Genomic DNA, 24061 nt, shown 5'->3' with positions numbered 1-24061 from the left:
CGTAGATGGCCGGTCCATCTCCGCACGTCTGCAGTGCCATAGCAGCCTACCTTCCGCTGTCTTTGTTTGTGCTGCTGATCGATGCACGGGACTAGAGCTCTCATCAAATTTCCTCGAGAACAATCAAATTACATTATATGGGCTTAACTCGACAAAGTTTAGCAAAATGTGTTAAAAAGCGATCTTAGCATCGACCAAAGAACAGAAATGAGCAATAAATGAATGCATTTAAAAAAAACACTGCAGCATAGGCTAGGGGGCATTTTAGAGTTAACAAAAATGTCCCCTCTTTCTGCGTTAGGTCCCCTCAGAAATTGGCCTGTATTTAATAATGTCCTTTTGTATTTGGCCTATTCTATAGTTTGCTTTTGGATTTTCTTTATCTTCGTCTCAACCCACATTCCTCCAACCTGTGTGGTTTTCCGTTTATCTTCCCACCTGTATCATTCAAGGAGAGAAAGAACAGCTTCATCACGTTAGAAAAAATCAGTTCTATCCCATTCCGTTTTAAATCACATTTCTCCATCCTATGCACGGTTCGACGGCTTTCGGGGGTTGAAAACACTATAGCGGCTGCCAACCAAAGCGCAAGGGAAAGCCATCCAAGTGATGATAGCTCCAGATGATTATTTCCTCCACAGGGATCTCAGAAGAAGTCCCACCGGCTGCTTGCCTGCAACTGGGAGGCGCACGACTCGCCTGATAACGCGGTGAAGCGTGCTGGTGGAGGTGGAGGTGGTGCTGGTGGCTCCCTGGAAAAGGTCCCAGCGGTTCACTTTACAATTTCGCTTCTTGCAAATGGAAAGTTTATTGTTCTCGTGATACGTTCGAGCTGGGGAGGCACGAGGCACGCACACACATCGATGTTTAATAACCGAGTTGTCAACAGGCTGGTAGGCTGTGAGAGGCGCGTCTCTGACCGTCCGATGGGATGTCTTTGATTTAGTTTTTCTATTATTTAATTAAACTCGCGACTCGAGTTGAATTAATTACCAAGGAGAGCCAGGGCTTTTGCAATGATTATACATAGGCCTACTTAAGAAAGCATTACAAAACAACGCTCTCATCTCCGGTTGAGGGTTCAACTGACGTGAATGGCGAATTTCAATAGACACACAGTTGTTGTGCGTAGCGGGGTTGGATCAGGCTGCACCGTGCTGGGGCTTCAGCCACCGGGGGGACATTTGGACCGGTCACGGAGACCTGCGAGGGGCCAGCAGCACCGTCTCCCCACTGATGATTGATTAGTAAAGCCTCCAAAAGGATCTTCACCTTACCCCATCCTCCATATCGATCAGGGTTCCGAGAGCGTCTCACCTCCTCTCACCTGGCGCGGCCGATCAACCGGTGAGAGAGGAAAACCCTCCTCTGGAGCTATTCCCTCCCGTCCACTTGGATTTATCACCGTTTTCCTAGTTTTTTCTCTCCCAAGAAAGAAAACAAGAGTAAAAGACCGTCGACAGATAAAATACGACACACGTGGATTCCTTCGCCTAGGCTCGCGCGCACACCACCAGCCCGGGAGTTGCCAGGGCTACCGTCAGACGGACACCGCGAGCGCTTTGATTCGGCGGCGTGTTTGAAGCGCACAGGTGTTCAATTATCATTCGGTTTCCGTGGCCGCGTGACACGCTATTATCCTAGTTCGGTGAGATATGTTATGGCTGCTCTCCGCTCGCTCCCGACCCGCACACCTCGGCTGCTCTGACGCGGCAGGTCTCCCTTCTCTGGATATGTTCGGGTTCGAGGAGAAGAAGCCGCTCAGGAGCCAGACTTTAAAGGAAACATACGAGGCGTCGGAGTAGAGGAAGGTTTCCCACAGGTCTCGCTTGGATAACTAGCTGCTCTTCTTCTGGCAAATCATTCAGACCCACTGTTGTTTGATGACAGAAAAGGTAAATACACATTATTTTACACTATTTGTTTTGTTGGATATAAGCGACTATTGGACATTTGTGCAGTGCAAGTTATGAAACACCTCGTTCAATAGTGTAGCCTACGCCTTTAAGTTTGGACGGAAAAAAACAGGACTTTGTGGCGTATTGTCTTGTTGCTGCGCTATTAAAAGGTTATTTGCCACATTATAGGAGACGTTCTTTCTTAAGTGGTTAAATTACTCATAGCCTGCTAATGTGCTGTCTTCTTGTATGCTACACTAAAGCAGATTTTTTTTAAAATGCGATTGTAAAGTGTCATTTGATGCATTTTAGTTTGTCAAATTATTTTAAAAAGGCCACATTCATTTGAAAACATTGTGCGCATAGAAGCAGTTGCGGTAGCTGCTGCCAGTTTGGAGATATAAAAAGAGTGATTCTCCCCGTGACTTGTGGTCACCAGGTCCGGGGGCGGGCACGTGTAACATACCTGCCTCTCGATCCATCTCCGAAAACAATTACCCGGCCTAAACATAAAAATAAGCCCTTTGAGACTGCGTATTCGAACGGGTCAAAGGAAAATAGATAGATCTAGGACCAGGTATTTTCGTTGTGCGTGTGTGCGTGCGTGCGTGCGTGCGTGCGTGCGTGCGTGTGTGTGTGTGTGTGTGTGTGTGTGTGTGTGTGTGTGTGTGTGTGTGTGTGTGTGTGTGTACATGTTTAGCTTTGCACATCTAGAGACGCCCGTTGTAAACCGTTGCCGCGCGTATGCGTCCTCGCGTACACGTGCGTCATTGGGTCGATTTTTCGAGACCTTTTCGGCTGACCACTTCAATCAGCCTCTATTGTGATCTGCTGCTAAGACATATTGTGGTCCACTGACCAAATTAGGGCCCTGTATCGATATTAATGCACATGCCAGGTTTGACCAATTATTCTAATTCAATTTTATTTGTACTCCCCTTAATCACCGGTACAGTCTCATAGGGGATAACCGCCGGCCAAATATTTATGACGCCCCCCTGGTGTCAGAGGGCAAGAATAAACGGCAATGAGTTCCATAATTGACATAAATACATTCATCCATATGTACAGGCAAAACATTTTAAATAAGTGATTTGGTGCTGGCCGGTTAATCATAAGGAGAGTCCATGCATCCAGTCGCAGTCACTGCGACATGCTACAACAGACGAATTAGAAGGGAAAAGTGGATACTGGAAATGTAGACAGCTGCTAATTTAGTAGCAGCACAAACAAGCACGAGCATCACGGCAATCAGAAACAGAAACATTATCAGGATCAGACAAACACTGAAAAACAGTGGCAACCACGCATTTGGTATTATTCCCGACATCAGCCTTGTTTTGGCGAACTATGTCCCGAACGCAAGACTGTATAGGTACGTTTTCAACTTTGCTTTGAATTGCTCGCCCGAGTCAGCTTCCCTGATAACAGGAAGCATACTATTCCATAGATAGGGCGCTCGATAGGCAAACACTCTCTCTCCTGCTGATTTCTTTTCAACCTTTGGTAGAGAAAGAAGGCAAGCTCCTGAAGACCAGAGGGACTGAGGAGGTCTATAAGGAATGATAAGGTCATTTGGGTAGGATGGTGATGATCCATGCAAGGCTTTATAGGTTAGGCAGTAGAACCTTAAAAATCTGATCTGGCAGTTATTGGTAGGAGAGAGGCGAGAATAGGGGTTATATGGCTACTGGTCAAATACAGCAGTGAATTTTTTTTTTCCATTTCCTCTTCGTGTTTGAACGTTTTGTAATTAAAAATTAGTAGATCTTTCCTCTAAGCGGAGAATGCTCTACTTTTAATAGAGCACAAAGATACACAACACAGAATGAAGGAAGAAGCTCCAGTTGGGATTTGAATTATTTTTTATTATTTTTTGTTTTTTATTTGATCTCAAGTACTATCTGGGAATGTTTCACTCAAAGCTGTTCAAAGATAAAGTAATGGGACATTTTCACTTGCCAACACTTTCATCATCTGAGGTCATGGATACTCAGTAATAAGATGGTGGTGTCCAACATACTTATGTAATAGGAATGTTAAAATAATCAGATCGTTAGTTCCATAAAATAAGTTCCCCTTGCTAGGTGTCCACCAATTATCCCTGGGTGGACCCCTAGCAAGCCCAGTCCTGAATCGTAATGGATCCTGGCCAATTATCGGATCCAAAATTCTAAATGTTTACAGTTATCGGAATCTATTTATTATTTTATCCAATTGCAGATACATTAATAAATCATTTATTTTGCTGCTTTGGCTCTGATGCAGCCACCCCTCTCTGTCTGCAGTCACAACTCTCTGGTCGTACGCAGTGTCCCGCCCACAGCAATATCTGATCGTTGACGCATCACAAGTTAAACAAACAGCGAAGGCTACTGTGCTGCATAGCTATCACTGAGGGGGACTTTCTGCAGGACCTCCGACGTCACCTGTGACAGGATTCAGTACTTCTGACACCATGTAACAGGATATTTACCTGAATCGTATCGATTGAACAGACAAGAAACCCCAGGGTTGTGCCTTGTTTTTATTTTATTCAATCAACTCCTCCGGGAGTCCCTCTCCACACATACATTCCTATAGTATACTATCAATACATCACAGAGGCACCCAGAGGAACGCATGTGCAGAGTGAAACAGCTCCGGTTAGTGAGCAGAGGTAAGGTCAAAGGTAAGGCAGGAGCTATTGTGAAGATGCAGTCAACATCCCATTCCTCTACACTGAAGTTGCAAACCTAGGCACCTAGGTTATGCTGAAAATGCCAGAATAATGCACTTTGTGGCAGGGATATACAGTTAACAAGATAACAGTTTGTCCATGCAATCGTAGCTTGATGTACGTCGGTGCAAGTGGAACTGGAACCTATTTGAGCTAGCAAGCTCAAATATTGCAAGCGTAACATCAGTTGCTGGATTATGTTTTTACATGTAAAATGTAGCTGTTGGTAATAATAAAGTAAGCTAAAGTTGAGTCTTGTATGTCTAACCAATGTAAAAAGGGATAGTATTCTGTTATTTCTTGCATGGCACTTACCAGGGCTGTTCCTACTTCAAGTCTCAATCCATGAGTAGTTACATGCTGAAGTTTGTCGTGAAGCTCTCTCAATTAGTTTCTTGTAGAGAGGTGCTGGATAGGGTTGTTAGAGTATTGAAATATAATATAACTGCAGCTAAGGTCTGTGTTAATCCATTCATGTGCTGCATAGATGGTGTACAGTTGTAATGAAAGTCACACACTTCTATTGCAATTATACATTGTGTTTTCTTTTTCTTTCGACTGGTTTATTTGAAGACCAAATCCACCTGAAACCTAATATTTTTTTTCTGCATGTGCTTCGAGGGAGTTATAGTGCAAACTCATTGGCTGCATGCTACAAAATAGGAAATAGTCTTCCATATAATTGTTCGCATTAATCAACTAAAGTCTGTTAACTTAACAGCACCCATTAAAGACATCATATTAAGCTATAATAATCATTACAAATGAAGTAGCCTTGTTTTAACTGACAGGTTCATGCATGTTGATAATATATAACATTTTAGTAATTAAAACAAACCTAAAGGCTTACTAAGCTGTTTTGCTGTACTAAATAAAGCATCACTGCACAATATGCATATGTCAGCCTGCTGTTTCTCTACTCGGTGTGCATAAATGTTTGTCAACAGAGTTTTGTTGTTTGTGTTATTCAATATTTTGACGCTACAATTTTAATTTCTACTGCAAATCTATCGGCTATCAGCCTCCTTGATCACAATTTTTAGTACCAAAATGGCCACTTGGAATATCTGTGACATCATGTTAAAACCTTCCAAACCAAAAAAGGGCTGGTTGGTTGGCTGGCTTGCTATAGCTGACTGGCTAGACTGTTTGACTAACTTACTGGCTCACCCACTGGCTGCCTGGCTTGCCAACTGACCTATGTCTATTGAGCCCAAGAGGCCGGTTGTAATAATTGAAAAACATACTACTAGTATCTTGCATCTTTAATCAAATTCTTTTCAAATTCGAATTTGGGTACTAAAAATGTAAGCCTTATTTATTCAGGAATGGTGAGTTTGTCTGATTACATACTCTGTTAATTGCTTGAGGTTCAGATTCCTGCGTAGTAGCAGAGAGTGCCTACTGATCACTTGAACAGAAATGCTCAAAGCCCTTTGTCCTAATCTGGGGCCGAAGGATGAAAATATCCAACCCAATCCATTAAAGGGGAACCGTCATGCTCCCTTTTTTTGATAACATAAGGGAAGACCTCTTCAAATGTGCCGGGGGAAAAAGGTGGTCTGTGGCGTCAACTCCATTTCCTTGAAAGATCAACACAAAAGTTTAACCACATCATTTTGCGAATGCAGTTGAGACCACAACTTGAAAACACATATGAAGCAGTACTGTCAAATTAGTAAAATGCCAAGGGAGAGAGTTCCCCTTAAAAAATGTTTCTGCTGTAAGTATATTGAATGCAATACATTATGTGTACCGGTAAAAGAGAAGCAGACATCTACATTACACTCACTATCTCCTAGAAGTCTCTAAAACGTTTTGTGGGCACATTGTGTGTGCTCTCAAAACAAGTCCTTTGGTGGCAGCAGAATGCATTGACAAAGCCGGGTCTGAACTCTCTTCCACTTGGGGAATCTCAAAGATTTCATCACTAGGAACTGCCTGAATAAATGATGAACCAAGTGTACTGATGTGCTTCCTGTTCCCTTTTTATGTTGAAAAACTTTTAAGTGGCAGCAGCCGCTTAACTAAACAGACAGCACTGTTTGTGTGTGACTAACGTGTATTTGGATTGTATGGATTTTACAAGATGAATTTATAATGTGTTTTAATTTCACTGCTTTCTCAAAACATCATCAACCATCGCAAGGTTTCGCAAAGACATACCAGGGTCGATTTCCATACGTGACGTAGCTATCTATAGCTGATTGAGAGCGAGAGATAGAGATGTAGAGAGAGATGCTGGAGAATCTACCAGATTATCTCAAGGTCATCCTCTCCATCCTTGTCTTGGTTTCACTTTATTCACTCATCCATCTAATGAACAAACACAAACCTGATTGGGGGGGGGGGGGTTTGGTGATGCTGATAGTGGTAAAGGGGGTGGAGGTGGGGGTAGGCTCCTAGACATGAAGCTAGTGTGTATCTGTGTGTGTGTGTATACTTACCAGTATGTAAACATTAGCTTGTGGGAAACGTGATCAGGTTTGTCTTGGGATTGCTTGTTGACCCGTAGGTTGCTTTGTGTTTGTGAGAAGATCAATATTCTCTTACCTTGCGCAGGATTAGCTTACTAACAGCCGTGTGTGTGTGTGTGTGTGTGTGTTTGTGTGTGTGTGTGTGTGTGTGTGTGTGTGTGTGTGTGTGTGTGTGTGTGTGTGTGTGTGTGTGTGTGTGTGTGTGTGTGTGTGTGTGTGTGTGTGTGTGTGTGTGTGTGTGTGTATTTAAGATCGATACTAACTTAAAAAATTAACATATGTCTGGCACCATAATTTTTGTCATCCAATTTATGAATTTGTCCTCCATTTACTGACGTTTCCCTTGTAAACAAAAGTGAAATTTGATGAGATTACATGATGCACAGACTCTACACCCACATGCCAAGGTGAGAAAAGGCAGGAGGACGGAGAAGATTGGGGTTTGTATGGCTAAGCTATAGTGAACTGAATTTATACTACATTTGGCAGAGGCCTTTATCCAAGGTGACTTGCAGGGACACAATATTTACTCGGGTGCAAACTGGTGATGGCCCAAAAAGATGACATATCTTTTGGTAGAAAAAAAATAAAATTAGAAATGCTGGGGTTGGAAGAGCAAAGTAAAGCAACCTCGGCGGAGTGAGGCAGGCACCTAGGTAGCAGCATGTAGCAGCGGACATTACTACATGTTCTATCTTAAAAAAAAAAAGGGAAACTTGGGCAAGATGCCCTCTCTACATGCTCCTTAATAACCTGTATCTGAAATGGTTCAGGATTAAAGCCACTTCTTTACCGAACAGAAGATGCTGTAGTGTGTTGTCAGCAGACACACCAGAAGATGCGATGCGACGAGGCAGTCACGGTCTGCTCCAGGGTATTCCTTCACACCTGACCTTGAAATTCCTGGCATGGATAGAGTGTGTGTCTCTGTGAGAGCTTGGCACAGTTTCTGTCAACTAGCTTCCAAAAAAAACAAGGACCTCAATCACTTCAAGGCTCACAGGGCTCAATAAGGTTTCAAAGTTTCCACCCAAACTTACACGCACACAGGTGAGAGTTAAGAACCCCCTTGGTGGAGTTTGGTCCATCTGGATGAGTTGGTAGTTCTGGAGCATGACCAGGAATGCATGTTTTTAAATAATATCTTTTGCATGCACATACCCAAAGGTCATAAAGCCTGCTTAGGTGGTTCTCATTGCTACACCTCATGTGTAATTTCATGTCTGAATAAGCGTAATGTATCAGAAATTTCATACAAAACATAGTCAATTTAACATGGAATTTAACATTAAATAACAATATCCAAATGAAGTTCAGTGAATTGCCTTTTTTTCATAGATCGAGACAGACGATTTAAGAGATATCATACATTAAGATAGCCCGCTATCTCTTAGCCTAATATAATACTCTATATTTCCTGTGAGAGTGCTGTAGGGTCAACGTCACCTCATCCATGAACACACCTAGGTATGTCAAAAACGCCACTCAAACAACCTCTATGCAACCCTAAATATTGGGGCCTGTATGATTTCAGAGGTCATCCTGTGGCCGAAGTCTGCATAATTAGCATGAAAATTAAAAAGAGACACAGAGACACACACTCTATCAATGACAGGAAGTTCAAGGTCAGTGACCCACAAGGACCACGCAACGGATCAATAAGAGTATATTTAATGGACAAATGTCAGTGTACCCTATGCTTAAGAAGATAACAAAGGAGGCATATAAGCACCTTTTCTTGGCATCAAGTGAATCAAATAGCTATTATCATGGCTGCCAATTTCGATGATTCCGGGTCATACTAACCCTAACTCAGGTCGGAAGCATACAATACTATTGGACAGCAGCTCTGCTTAGCAGTGATATAAATCACTGTTATGTTGACAGGGACTGAGCTATAGGTTATACCAATCCGATATGATTATAGCGAATCCATAGAAATACAATATGAATCTGCTGAATCTGTGAATACCTAAATATCCTGGGGTGAACAAGAATTAAATAGTACTATTTATGTCCCCTGGCCAAGAAGAGGCGTCAAACCACATCCAAGATTGTGCAAACATACACACACCCACAGAGACCCATGTACAATGAGGGTTCAAGTAGACCAGTTAAGAGAACATTCAGTTTACCATACTAGATCTACATGTGTGTGTATACTCTCTCGCACACACAAGCGTGTGTGTGTGTGTGTGTGTGTGTGTGTGTGTGTGTGTGTGTGTGTGTGTGTGTGTGTGTGTGTGTGTGTGTGTGTGTGTGTGTGTGTGTGTGTGTGTGTGTGTGTGTGTGTGTGTGTGTGTGTGTGTGGGCATTCCAAGACAGTGTCTATCCCAGTGTTAATAGTGTTTGTCTTGTCATTATGTGTGGGTTTTGTCATCTCCCTCTTTGCCATCCCTACATACACAACTTCCTCTTGCTCCCGTCAATACCATAGTGATCCTTGGGACACACACACACACACACACACACACACACACACACACACACACACACACACACACACACACACACACACACACACACACACACACACACACACACACACACACACACACACACACACACACACACACAGAGAGAGTAAAGACCTTGGCTCTTGTCCAATTAGGGCTTGCTTTTGATTCTGAGTTAGGAACTTATGAAAAACATTAGAGAAGGATGTATTTGAAAGATAGAAGACTATACAAAAACTGTAAATGTAGCAAAAATACACCCTGGCATACGTTCAGTATTCACCTCTACTAAAACCAAACAGTGTGTGTGTGTGTGTGTCTTGTATGTGTGCTTTTGCTTGTGTGTGTATGTGTGTGTGTGAACATTTGGTGTGTGTGTGTGTTCCACATGCTAATTGGTAGAGAGTGACAGAAGGATGAGAGCGGAGAGATGAAGTGAAGACGTCCCCTGGGGGACTAAACAGTACAGCATCTCTTCCTAAGCACACTCGCGTTCCTGCCTTTGAAACACTCTTCTTCTGATGCCATTTTTTTCCTCTGTCTTTACCCTCCTCCCCGCAATGTGTGTGTGTGTCCTCCCCAGCCCCCCTGCTGGTCTTGTGGTGGTGTTTATCTTGATGACTGGAGCAGTAGTGGGATGGAGACAATTAAAATGACATTGATTTTGGTAATCTTTCTCTCTCACTCTCTCTCAACTTTCTCCACACTTCCACACTCTTTTTTGATTCCTCTCGCTGTATTATCTTCCACTCTCTCTGCGTCTAAAACACTGTTGGTGAATAATTATGTGTTAGCTCCTGGTTGAGCTGAGAGGACGCTCAGATGGGGGCCTTCCTACTGCTTGTAGTAACACGCCCACAGAATCCCTCCTCCACCTCCTCAATGCATTCCTCATTCCCCGAGCCCTAGTCCTCCCTTGTCCTTCCCGCCTCATCCTCCTTCTCTGTTTCGCTCAGCTTCCTCCCGCACCTCCTCCTTCTATGCCCTCCCTCAGTTCTTTCCTCCATCTCTTACCCATATTCCTACTCCTCCATCTCCTACTCCACATCCTCCTCCTCCTCCCTCACCTTTAACTCCTCCCTTCCTCCCTGTCTCCTTCGACTGCAGGGGCACGAAATCATGTCCCATGTTTAATGTTCTAATGCTGCTCTCAAGGTGCTCTGTATTTGTACGTGTGCGTGCGTACAGGTGTGTGTATGTGTCCGTCGACAGGTGCATGTCAGTAGTACTTACACAGTAGGCCTACTTAGAAAGTGAGGCCGGCAGTTGGATGAATAGGAGTGGAGATACAGAATCAAATCTGGCTCATTCACGGTCAGTGAGATAATCCGTTTAGAAAGCTCTAATTTTGATCCCCTTTCCAAACTCCCACATAATAATTCTTATTAAAGTCTAAAAAACAAACATGTTGGACCTTTCTGACACTACATCAGACTACTTTTTGAGGATTGTGGTTCAAACGTGCACACACATGCACGCACGCACGCACGCGCGCACAGAAACACACACACTAGCACACACACACTAGCACACACACACACACACACACACTAGTACACACACTAGCACACACGTGTGATGTACAAACCACTACACACAAACAAACAATCTTATGTACTATTACATCGCAGTGTGTGTTTACCCATTTTACCCTCCTGTCACCAAGAACAACCTTATGATTTACAACTATATTCATACAATGTATTGTACTTTGCTTGAATATGATGAAGCTGGTAATGTCAAGAAAACACATTTATCCCCACCACAATATAATGTCTGGCCATAGCCTAATATTAATCTATAACGAAAAATCTTTACAGCACCTATTTATATTAATAACTGAATGCTTGTTGGGCTTATGCAATAATAGATATTAACCTATGTTTGCCAAAAATGTTGCTGCCGAAATCAACAACAAATATTTCAAACTTGTATCTATCCTTTTCATTTGTCTTTTCTCTCTTTTTCATTCTCCCTCTTTTTTCCCAATCCACCTTTCCCCCCTCCCTCGTACCTGTATTGGTACTCAAACCACCAACTCGTCTCGTCTCTCGTCTGCCTGTAGCGTCTATCTAGTTATCTTTGGCAGCGTGTGTAACATTTTCCAAGCCCAGCTCAGGGTGGTAGCACATCTCCTCCTAACACCCTCATCACACGCTCTGTATTTAGCGTTTAGCATCGCGCTAGATGGGATTAAACTATACAAAGACTCATGAGGAACTCCTGTAGGCGACATCAGACCTCTTTCACTGCCCTGCTCTTCAAACACACATATATGTACACACGCAAACACACACACATGAGCATACTCATATAAGTATATACAATCTCACAAAAATAAACGCGCACGCACGCGCGCACACGCACACGCACACTGCATGTGTGTGTGCCTCAGTCCTTTTGGAATTTCAGTCAGGTAATTGAACATCACTGCGTTTTATTTCCCCCTGTTTTCTCTCCCTCCCGGTAGGCCTACATCACGTACAGCCACAGCAAAGGAGCCCACGTAGGGCTGTACGGTATGGACTAAAATGTATATCAAAATATGATTTGAGGCATAGACGGTAATGGTATTATATCACAGTATGTTAATTGTATCTTCTAATTTCGATATAAATGCTTCTGAAGGGGTAAAATACTGGTTAGGCCGCAAAACTGCATAGAAAAAATACAAAATCTTTTCTCAAGTTACTTCCATCTCTGAAAAACAAAAATGTTTAATAGTATGGATTTTTTTCTCCACTTGCTCGAGGACCTTGCCGTATAGTTTTGGCATCTCAATTTGGATGAAGGGTGTGCGGGCAGGTAACGCGTACCTGGATTTGAGTGTTTTGAAAATCTCTTTAAACCCTTTTCTATCGATATTTTGAAAGGGAACCATGTCCTTACACAGGTAAACAGTGACAGCGTTTGTTACCTCGTTCCACCGCTGGCTTTTTTTGTCGTAAGGACTGGCTTTGGAAACGGCCTGCGTAAGCGATTTCTGAGATGCAGAGGAAGCCTCACGCTACCAGCATCTGTCTCGTGTGATGTGGAATGAGAGCTTGTGAAGGGACTATTGCACAAGCACGCAGACGCGCAGCAAGCGCGCCTGCGTGCTTGCGCAATAGCATACTGGCTGAGAAGGCAGTATCGCTGTCAAATTTGTCCCTAGGAGAGGTAACGTTGTAAAGTTTTCACCAACTCTTAAAAGCCATTTGTACGATCAATGTTTGTTCAGCAAAGCGTTTCAGAGTTTAGGTTTGTGCAAGATAAGAAAATTACGAACAGACCGAATTAATGCGACTGAACTCGGTCTTCAACTCAAACTTTGAACATAAATTTGTTAAAAGTAATTGAAGTCATATTTTATGAAGACATTGGCATCAGTTTAATTTCACAAGCAAGCACATAAAAAAAAACACTTAAAGTGATAATAAGTAGACATTTAAATGACTTACAATTTTGTTAGTTAGTTAAAGTTTTAGCAGACTTTTTACGCCAAAGCGACTTGCACTGAACAACAAAATGACACATTATTAAGGTTTAACTAGGGCCTGGTCCCTACAGGTAGACTACAGACACTGGGAGACCAGCCCAGAACCTTCGGGCTGGGAATTGTACACCCTAGCCATGTCTACACTATCATGTCCCTTATTTAGGGGTTAAAATTCAGTCAGGTTCAGGGTTAGCTTTGTTAACTAGAGAAAAGTGTTTATTTTTAGTCATCACGCACCAGAATCTGCCAAGTGAAAAGCATAACGGATTAGAAGCCAGAGCGACAAGGACTAGCCTCCCTCTGGCACCAGGCGTCAGGGAGAGGATAGACAAAAGGGAAAATCCATTCAGCGTTGGACTTGATTTTGCTGTTTTTCTAATTAGCCAGACTGCTGTCACTGTAGCACAGAGAGAGGCAGCGTGTGGTGTATTGGAACAGAATCCCTGGGTGCAAGGTGTCTGGAAAACACACACACGCACACACACAAAGTAAAATACACACGCATGTGCTCGCACACAAAGCATCCCTGGCACAGGCTGTCAGGCAGAGAAAGGGAGAGAGAGTAGGGAGAGAGGGAGAGAAGCAAGAGAGAGGCGATGGAGAGGAAAGAGGGAGGGGAGAAAAAAGAGTGGAGAGGGAGGAGCTTTAGAGATACAGAGAGGTGTGAGGAGATACAGTGTGGGTAGAGCGTGGTTGACATACAAAGACACAAGACCAGAGGGAGATGGGAGAGGTCGGAGAGGTGAGAATGGGGGAGGATGAGGGATTGGAGGAGTGAGGATGGGATAGGGGAGGGGAGGGGAGGGGGGTGTTAGAGAGAGGATGGAGAGAGTGAGGGAGGAGAGGAGAGTGCAGGAGAGGAGTGTGTCACAGCACAGATTGAGGAGGTTGACCTCTTCACCTCCTGGTCCTCTGACTGGCCAAATACAGCGTGTACAGGTGACAATCCTAAAGGGGTCACACACACACACACACACACACACACACACACACACACACACACACACACACACACACACACACACACACACACACACACACACACACACACACACACACACACACACACACACCCTGACCTCCTGCAGTGTTAGAGTTTGTCATTCAGCTGTAGTCATGATGAGATTGGCCTCTCGAAAAAAAGAACATTGAGGTGTTATATCTGTAACATTGCAATTAGTGGGGTGTTTTTCCGAGTGATCGACGTTCAGAACATCGTCAATCACTTATAAAGGGAAACATGACAACATACAGGACTTTATAGAATGATGGACGCCCGCGGTGATAGCGTTAAAGGATTGCATTTAAATGATTACCATATAATGATTACACGCTCGCAAGCTCTTAAACCATCTGAGATAGATTGTTTCAGTGATGTGTAAAAGCAATCAAACGTTTCCATTTTAAGTGATTGAATAACACACGGCTGCGTTGTTCTGCTGGATAAAGGCCTCCATTGTGACCTTTCGTTGGGCTTCATTGATCACAAGTGCTTTCAGGTTGAGCAGAGTTCTCTTCTTGTTGATTTGGATAGTTGTATAGTAATATATTATCGCTCAGGGTTTAATTAATGTACTACTATATACCTTTTGATGCAGTATCACATACTGTTTGTTTGTCATATATGAAGAACTGTGTTTGACTGAATTACTTGGTATTATTACAGTCTGTCAAGACTGTTTTTTTTATGCTGAATTAAGTTTTGTTTCATTCAGAGCTGACTGTATTTTTTAATACAGAACAGATTATGGCTATATGGCTGACTATTGTATGTAATGCAGGCTGACTAATGCAGACGCAGTGTCATATGGTCATGGACTAGGACTACGTATTTATGGATATTCTCTCATATCCCTCCTCATGTAATATTTGATCAAGGCATCTTTAACCCACGCATAGTGAGGCAGAAGGCAATGTGGTTTACAAGCCAGTGTCGTCATCCGACTCGCTCGCTAGCAGATGGTCAACGATATGTTGAACAAAAAAAGATTTGTCTTTGTGTTAGTGAATGTGTTTTTTTTTTTTTCTTACCAAGGCACCGAAATAGAAAGTAATCATTACAATGTTTTGTGGAACCAAAACAAGATTTGACTGCCCACTGAAATCACAGAATGTTCTCGCCAACAGGTTTAAGTTACTCATTTAACAGCGATGGATCAACGGCATAAAATACAATAAGTGTGTTTTGCACCGTGTTACGTGTTGCTTTGAATATGTGTCCTAACTAAGGGAAGGTTGGTTATGTGCCAGAATAACCTCACCGCCATGGCCCATGGGTTTTGCATCGTGCACACACACACACACACACACACACACACACACACACACACACACACACACACACACACACACACACACACACACACACACACACACACACACACACACACACACACACACACAGACTCCCTTATGCACACCCACGGAAAGAAGAGATTGCATCAGACATTGCTTCATTCTGAAACTTGGGTACCTAGGTTTTACCTCAGGTAATCTCAGACTTTCCATTCATTTCCACTTAGTCACCATGTGACTCATCTTGAACGTCTGGTACATTGATTTTGATTCATGAAGCTGAAGAAATGCTTTTCATTGGCTGTCAGTATTGTCCCTCACAGAAGTTTAGACTTGGCTCCGGTGTGACACAAATTAGATATGTTCTTATTCTTACAACCATGGGGTTATTCTCTCCACAGGTAATTTGTTATTTTCTTTCGTAGTCCGCTAAGTAAAATGAGGTTCTGAAGAAGGACTACTCTCAGTGTATGGTTGCTGTTTGGTCATTCTTGATTGTCAATCAAGACCTTTTCCTGACAACTAGGCGGTTCTTATCGCAAGTAATCAATGCAGTGTCATAGACTTATTGTATGGAAAGGCTGGTTCTGAGTGAGTACCCCTCTGGCAATCTCCCTCCACGAACGGCAGAAAAAAGGAGCCATCAAACACCCTGTTGTATTAATTAATTTCAGCGCCATCCAGGGCCGTGGCCTGAATCCTCTTCCATGCACACCGAAAAACACATCCAGGCCATGTGATGAGTGAGCAGGTAGGGATTAATATTTACTCTCTAAGCCAAATACAAACCACCCCCCTTGTCGCTGGAAGGAAGAGAATATTAAATTCATGTGTCGTTGTGGAGAAGTGGCTCTTTATTCACAGACAGTGATTCCTTATTACTTTTTCAAAACCCAAGCACTGCCGGCTGTTGGGAGATATATGTATTTTTTGCTTTGAGTTTCACGCTTCACAGTCTACTGTATATCCAATTAAACCAGAGAACTGCAGAGTATGCCATGGTCCTCTACTCCTGCCCTTTGGCAAGCACGGCTTAAGCAAATGCCCTGAGTATTTATTTCAAAAGACCACCATGGGCCTTATTCACCGAGCGGCCATCTTGGTTCCATCTGGGTTCCATCTTGGTTCCATCTTGGTTCCATTTTGGTTCTATCTTGGTTTCATCTTGGTTCTTAACGCTTGCTGGGGGTTGGAGCAGAGTTTTTTTCCGGATAGCAAGAAGAAGCGTTTTTGGGGAAGACCATCTTCTTCCCCATAGAATTTAGCTGCAGGTCATCAGAGAGCAAGGTAAGGATTATGCCTTGACGGTTAGGCTGTGAGTCGACAGCCAACAAACTAGCAAGAGTGTAGTCTATGTTTTTTTTTTATTATTATTATATTATTTTGTTGGCTGAGTAAAAAGAATAAACACAACAATTCACAAAGGCAAATTTTACACCATTCACCCGTTGGCAGATGACACCATAATGTAGTGTTTAGATGTAGATTTAAACCGTCAAACCTCAGCCTCCTGATGGAGGGGTACCGACACTGTTTCCTCTGTGTTCCTTCCATGGTTTTCTGGAAGATTTCCCACCCTGTTCAACCTTGGCTTTGTGCAGTTTTGCGTAGAGTCTACTCATGGATTTTGGTCTTTTTTAAAGAAGTGCATAAATAAGACTGGCTGTAACCCCTGGATTTTTTGTATCCAGTGTTTGTTGTGCGATTGCATTGTATTCGTCTTGCATCAGTAATGTCCTCGTCTGCAAACAAATAGCAGCAGTGTGTTTATGTAAAGTAGTTTTTGCTTTATAAAAGTTCTTAAAGATTAATATTGGTACGTATTTGTTTTATTGATATTTATTTCGTCATATATTCAGAGGTTTCAGTTATAGGATATCCCTTGGTAGAATATTCAGGGTTTAGTTAAATTACGTGTCACAAATTTATAGTTTATTTTCAATTAGTCATGAGATCGAGAGACTATTAATCAAAATAAAACAGCGCTAAGTTTGAATGAATGCTTGTTTATTATTAATGAGTTGACAATCATGGGAATAGATGAATACATAACAACATTCTTGCTGTTTTACAACGCTGTTTGGGTAAATTGAGTCCCAATGGAGGTGTGTGTGTGTGTGTGTGTGTGTGTGTGTGTGTGTGTGTGTGTGTGTGTGTGTGTGTGTGTGTGTGTGTGTGTGTGTGTGTGTGTGTGTGTGTGTGTGTGTGTGTGTGTGTGTGTGTGTGTGTGTGTGTGTGTGTGTGGTCAGCGCACAATGCTGCTGCTTTGATTGAGTGTGGGTTTCTTTGTGCATCTGTGATTGAGTTTGTGTGTGTGAGCACCAGTTAGTTTCAAAGTGCATATGACTGTGTTTTCCCAATTGCGTCTGTGTATGTTACTGTGTGTGTGTGTGATTGTTTTCATAAAACTTCTAATAGGCTTGCTTGAGTTCTAACTCTAACAGATTTCCAGTAAGTGTATATTGTCTATCTCTATAAGCCACATATTGGATTATCTTTTCCATCTCTATAAACCAGATCTCCAAATCACAGTAAATTTGTCTATTCTATCTCTATCAGACACATCTCCAGTAGATTCATCTCCTATATCTCTATGAGCCACATCTCTAGTACATTTATCTCTTATATCTCTATTAGCCACAGCTCTAGGACGTTTATCTCTATGAGCCACATCTGTGGTACAGTTTATCTCTTATAACTCTATTAGCCACAGCTCTAGGACGTTTAACTCTATGAGCCTAATTTGTAGTAGGTTTGACTCTATGAGCCGCATCTGTAGTACGTGTATCCCATACATCTCTATGAGCCACCTCTCTAGTACGTTTATCTCTCCTATCTCTATGAGCCACATCTGTAGTATGTTTATCTCTATGAGCCACCTCTACAGTACGTCTATCTCTTATATCTCTATGAGCCACATCTGTAGTATGTTTATCTCTATGAGCCACCTCTACAGTACGTCTATCTCTTATATCTCTATGAGCCACATCTCTAGTACGTCTATCTCTTAGATCTCTATGAGCCACCTCTACAGTACGTCTATCTCTTATATCTCTATGAGCTACATCTCTAGCACGTCTATCTCTTATATCTCTATGAGCCACATCTCCAGTAAGTCTCCTCCTCTCTGTCTCTCTAAATGCCAGATCTCCCCTGAGTTCAGCAGCCAGTCTTTCAGCACCGTGTGTTTATGTTATGCTCAGCCCGTCGAGCACATCATCAAGCCAATCATCACACACTCGTTTACCATGGAGACGAGCAGGGGAAATCACTGTGTTGAGAAATTAATCGTAGACCTCCGCTGCTGCTCCCACAAATTGGACCAATCACAACGGTTCCCCATCAGTACACAACAGGAAATACAAAGCCTGAATAGTTTGAACTATTAACGCTGTTTAGTAATTTAGAAGACAACTCGCAGTGTGTTCAGACAAGTCTTTATATTAAGGAGAGATTAGGGGGCCAGGCCATCTTGCTCAAGGATGCCGGCTGCAAACATTTGAGTTTGAGTCAAACCCACCAACCACTACCCTTACCCAATGCCCAGGTTCACTGTTTAATAGTGTACAAATTAGCTAATTTGAGATCTAGTTGTGTTGGTGTTATTTTCCTCTTCTTGAAACTGGTCTTTTTGTCCGCTTCCTCCCTTATGAGTGCTAGCTCCTTATTGATGCTGAGGGTCAATAGGTACATAGTGCTACAAAGGGGTGTTCAAACCACACCACTAGACACCGTTCATTAGTACCACTAAGAGCTGGTACACCTGAGGGGAGGGGGGGGGTACACCTGAGGGGAGGGGAGGACGTAGTGGAGTTGTCTCTAGTGCTTCTCCATCTTGATTGACACTCTGACAGTGAAAGATAGAGAGATCTCACTCTCTCCCTCCCTCGTTTTCTGTCTGCCACTCTCTCCCCTTTCACTTTTTTCCTGTCTTTTTTCTATCCTCTGATGGGCAGTGGCCTTTTCCTCAACAAAATGACCTAGCTTCTAGCCGGTCTGTATCATGGAATACAATTAAATTAGTTTTGACAGTTTCAAACTATATTTCAGATTTCAATCTAATCAGGAATAAAGCTGAATAAATCATCCTAGCAATATGTTTCCATAGATTTACTTACATTTTTTTCAGATGGTTGAAACAGTTTCTGCACTTTAAATCATTGTAGATCTATAATGAATACATTTATCATTTCATCGTCCATGGATTACAGGATAGACTTTTGGTTTGTGTGTTCAACCCCACAGCTGAAAGGTCCACATTTCCCGCCATCTACCTGTGACAAAGATAACTCCCAACCCCCTCTTGCTCATGAATTACATCATGTATACAAAAATCTATTCAAGGTACGTTGCGTAGGATGAAAGCCTAAATGACTGAATGGTGAAACGGTGTGCTGTGCTGTAAGCAATGATATTACCAAACAGCCATACATTGTCTCCTGTGAGTGGAGATGAAGTGTGTTCTTTATCAGCCCTTCTGCAGTTTAGAGTGTGGTTTATTGTGGAAGTGTTCATATATTCTGGAGGTGATGTTGCTTCAGTCTATAGACAGCTCTGGGAGGCCCTGTACGCTATTATTCTGAATAGCACAGGAACCACAATTTATATTCTGTGTGTGTGTGTGTGTGTGTGTGTGTGTGTTTTAGAACATGTGTGTGTGTATGTTTGTGCTTTTAGAACCCGTGTTTACATGTATTGTATAGGTTTAGAAGGTGTATGTCAATGTGTGTTTGTTTAGAGATTGTGTCTGTGAGTTTGTGTGTTGTATCTTATCACCATTTAGAACATATGTGTGTGTGTGTTGAGAGTGTTTGTGTGTGTCCCGTGGAAACATTGCTGTGGTGCAGATCCAAATGGCCTGGCATCATTAAAGAGCCATTCATGTTCCGTCCCTCAAAGCTCGGCTCTCCCCCTGCTTTGTGGTTACCCTACCGCTTCATGTCTCTCCCAAGCTCAGGTTCACACCGGCTCCCCAAACCCCCTTCAACCCCTATTCCCCTTTTCCCTTTCATATCAATATCTCTCTCTCTCTTTCTCTCTCTCTCTCTCTCGCTTTCGGTCTCATGCTTTAGTGTTTACGGCACTTTGTTGTTCACCTTTTCATCTCCAGAAATCAGCTCTTTTGTCTCTTCTAACCACAAACACACACACACACACACACACACACACACACACACACACACACACACACACACACACACACACACATATATATATATATATATATATATATATATATATATATATATATATATATATATATATATTTAGGATTGAACATACAAACAACATGTAAAGACAAACAATAAGTCACGGATATATGCGCATAAAGAGCTGGTTGCACATCAAGACCTCTATAGTCTATACTAGTATGTTCATTTCTCTTATCCTTCATCTTTCGTCATTCATTGATTCCCTTGACTCTCCTTAGCTGATGTCCTCACAAACCAAAGAGAAACCTTTGTCACCGTCCGTTGTTACAGCATTTTTGTTTTTACAGCCGTTTGTCTCTTGTTGCCGCGGAAACACTTTGTTTGATATCAAAGTGCCTGACTCACTTCTGTCGTACACTTCACTTCCCATTCACTCTCACACATTCACAAGAGCGCTAAGCGGCACTAAACCCTATGGTTTGGCTAAAGCACCCTCCTACTCTCGTAGAACAGTAAAACTCATAGCCTTAAATTATAACCGTATCATGTTTATATGATACAAATAGCTAGCGGAAGCTAGCATAAAGCGATCAGGGTATGATGAGCGCTCGGCATAGTGCTGGACGCGAGCTTAGCAGAAGGGCCCTAGTGTATAATGTTGAGTTTCAACTCCATAGAAAACATTGGCAATGCTGGCAACGCCAACACTAAAAGCTCCCCATGTATTGGCGGCATTAAGCAGAAGGTGAGCGTACAGGGAAAGATGGAGCAAGATGGAGCCGAGTCACAGTTTACACAACAGGCTGTCACCCACAGCCGGCTGCGAACAGAAGATGACACCATAGTGTTATGAACAGGAGGACAGATGGACGGATTGATGGATGGGCTAATGGATGGATGGTTAGATAGACAAACCGACCAATGGATGGATAGATAGTCAAATTGAAAGATGGATGGATGGAGGTGGAATGGATGGTTGGGTGGTTATGTGGATGGTTAGTGGGGTCTATCTATTGCTAAAGATAGTTCTCTCTGTATTGGGATCTCCAGAGTGTGGGTGTCTAACTCCCTTACCCAGACCGTCATGTTATACAATGGAGAGGTAGTGTGCGATTTACAATTACTTGTATGGGTGTCTGTTGGTGTGTGTCTATGTGCCTGTGTGAATATATTGTATGTTTGTGCACGTATTTGTTTATGCGTTGTGTGCGCATGTGTTTGTGCATTGTGTATGTATTTGTCTCGCTGTAGAGGTGGTTCTGAAAAACGTGAATTAGCATTTAGCTTGGAGAGTGTTGTATTTCGAAGAATACAACACTCTCTATGAATATTAATTTGTGTGTTTGTAGCCGAGCGCACATCTGTGTGTTTTTGTTTTTACGATTCATTAGTGCATTCAAATGGCGATAAGGCATAAACACACATGCATGCAAACACAAATACACACACACACACATTTATGTCTTACCTTAATACCATGCCGTACACACACAAACACGGACACATACACATCCTTATCCACAGTCACCAACACACCAAATACACACACCACATACACAGTTAACCTAAACACACTCTCACACACACACACACACACACAAAGAGTGAGGACCCCCCTCTGTTACCATGACTGTTACCAATCATAACCGGTCCTGCCCAATCCCTAATCAGGCCCTCTTCCCTCTTTCCTCTCCTGAACCCTAAACTCTTCCTCTCCTCATCCTCTCTTTCCATTCCTGTCCTTCTTAGTTCTCTCCATCATGGAGAACACCTGACCTGTCCTCTGACCTCTGACCTAGGGTCGTCATCCTCCAGAGACCTCCCTTATCCCTTCCTCGGTCTGGTGCTTCTCACATGCAAAGATGCAGGGACTGTCACAGTGTTGACCTAATGTCATTCAAGTATGTGGTTGTGAGAGGCTAGACGCATGCACGCACGCACCCACGCACAGACACACACTTACAAACACACACACATGTATTTGACTAGGGTCAAGAGAGCAGGCTTATGGAGATGGATGGATTGATAGACCGATGGATGGTGTGACAGATGGATGGGTAGCTTAAGGAGAGATAGATGGATTGATAGATGGGTGATTGATGGATAGTTATATAGCTCGAGGGATGGATTGATGTGAAGATGGAGGTGGATGCCTTACAGTGTGTCGTAGCTCTGTTCATATTGTTGTCACGGTGACAGCTGGCTATCCTCCCGGACGGCTGAGGGGGATTATGATTGGCTGACACTTGTGGAGCTTTGCCATTGGTTACTTGAAAAGACGAATCACTCACTATTTGAGCAAATCGTAAGATGGCAGCGTTTCATAATTAGTTGAAGCTCATATCTATTCTTGCGCGAGTGAACAAGTAAACGGTGTGTTCCTTCAGAGACACATTTACTTATTCTTTTGTTTCATAAAAGAAAAAAAAAATCGAATTGTATTTGTTGTCGCACTAAGCGTCCACCAGCTTCTCCATTTAATAGCGAGGGAATGCTTGGTTAAAGCAATGGGTGGTTAATTTCGGCCATTGCCGGAAGCAACAATGCTCTGTAACAATATTGTATTCCCAATTTGTTTTTAATTGAATCAACGCCGAGGTTCTTCCCTGCTTTATTTAACATGTTATTGCCTAAGATTCCAGCCGATACAACAGTTGAAATTGCCTGGTCAAATATTAACAAGGCACATGCAACTTCACAATTTTACAGTTGCTCTTCTTAGTGCTTTAGAGATTGTAACCCACAATGTCTGGCCCTTTGACTCTTGGCCATTACAAATTGTTTATGTTCTATGTCTTGAACGTTTATATCTATTTGTAAAAAGACTCAACGCATCCAAATCAAATCTTAGAGCACAAAGGAAATTGGACATAAACAATCAATCTTCTGTTCCTTGTTTCTTTGTGATGCATTTACTTTCTGGGCACAAGGATGTTCACTTGGCGTCTTGATCATCCCAAACTGAATCCCAATACAAAGCAACCCATGCCTCCCTATCCGCTAAAACCATCTCTCATTCTAAACTAGGCCATGCACAGGTACTCCGTGCCCATAACCCAGACCAATCAGTTTAAACGCTGAGGCCTTTGAACCAGGAAGCAGAAAGGTGATTAATGGAGGGGTGGATCCCGTTGCCCCTCAGTAGTGGGGAGACTGATGGTTTATGGGGTCCCGGTTGGGTCTGGTAGCCAACTGTGGAGACGCTGCAGCTGCTTGCTGCTCTATTTTCATAGAGCCATAGATCCTGCTGCTCTGGTACTGTCGCACACTTCTCATTGTTAGTAGCCTAGTAAGGATGCCACTGAGATCTGGTCTAATAGCACACACACAGATGTGCTCACACTCGCACTTACAAACACAAGTGTGCACACATATATCTTCGCAAAACTGCGATCCCTGCTCCTCCTAGCTTAAGTTCTGTGGTATTGTTGAACAGTACACCTAAAAAGAGTTAGTGTGTTAACCAGCTTGCCTGGTATGAGAGGGAACAAGAGGTGGATTGATAAAGTAAAACACAAGGCGCATCGAGTCAGTGGTCCTAGCGGTTAGCCAAACACTGGATGAATAGCCAGGTTAGTGTGTACC

The 24061-nt window shown here is 42.8% G+C and overlaps 1 protein-coding gene across 1 annotated transcript in view; it reads left to right on the top strand.

Moving 5' to 3' along the window:
* Positions 1–750: 750 nt before the first annotated feature.
* Positions 751–24061, top strand: part of cacna1ib (calcium voltage-gated channel subunit alpha1 Ib) — a 143954-nt gene continuing 120643 nt past the window's right edge. Inside the window, exon 1 of the mRNA XM_030351833.1 lies at positions 751–1895. The gene's annotated coding sequence lies outside the window, so the exon portion shown is untranslated. The remainder of the gene's footprint in view (positions 1896–24061) is intronic.

Source organism: Gadus morhua, chromosome 3, assembly GCF_902167405.1.
Source record: "Gadus morhua chromosome 3, gadMor3.0, whole genome shotgun sequence".
NCBI lineage: Eukaryota > Metazoa > Chordata > Actinopteri > Gadiformes > Gadidae > Gadus > Gadus morhua.
This window is presented reverse-complemented; position numbering and strand designations above follow the sequence as displayed.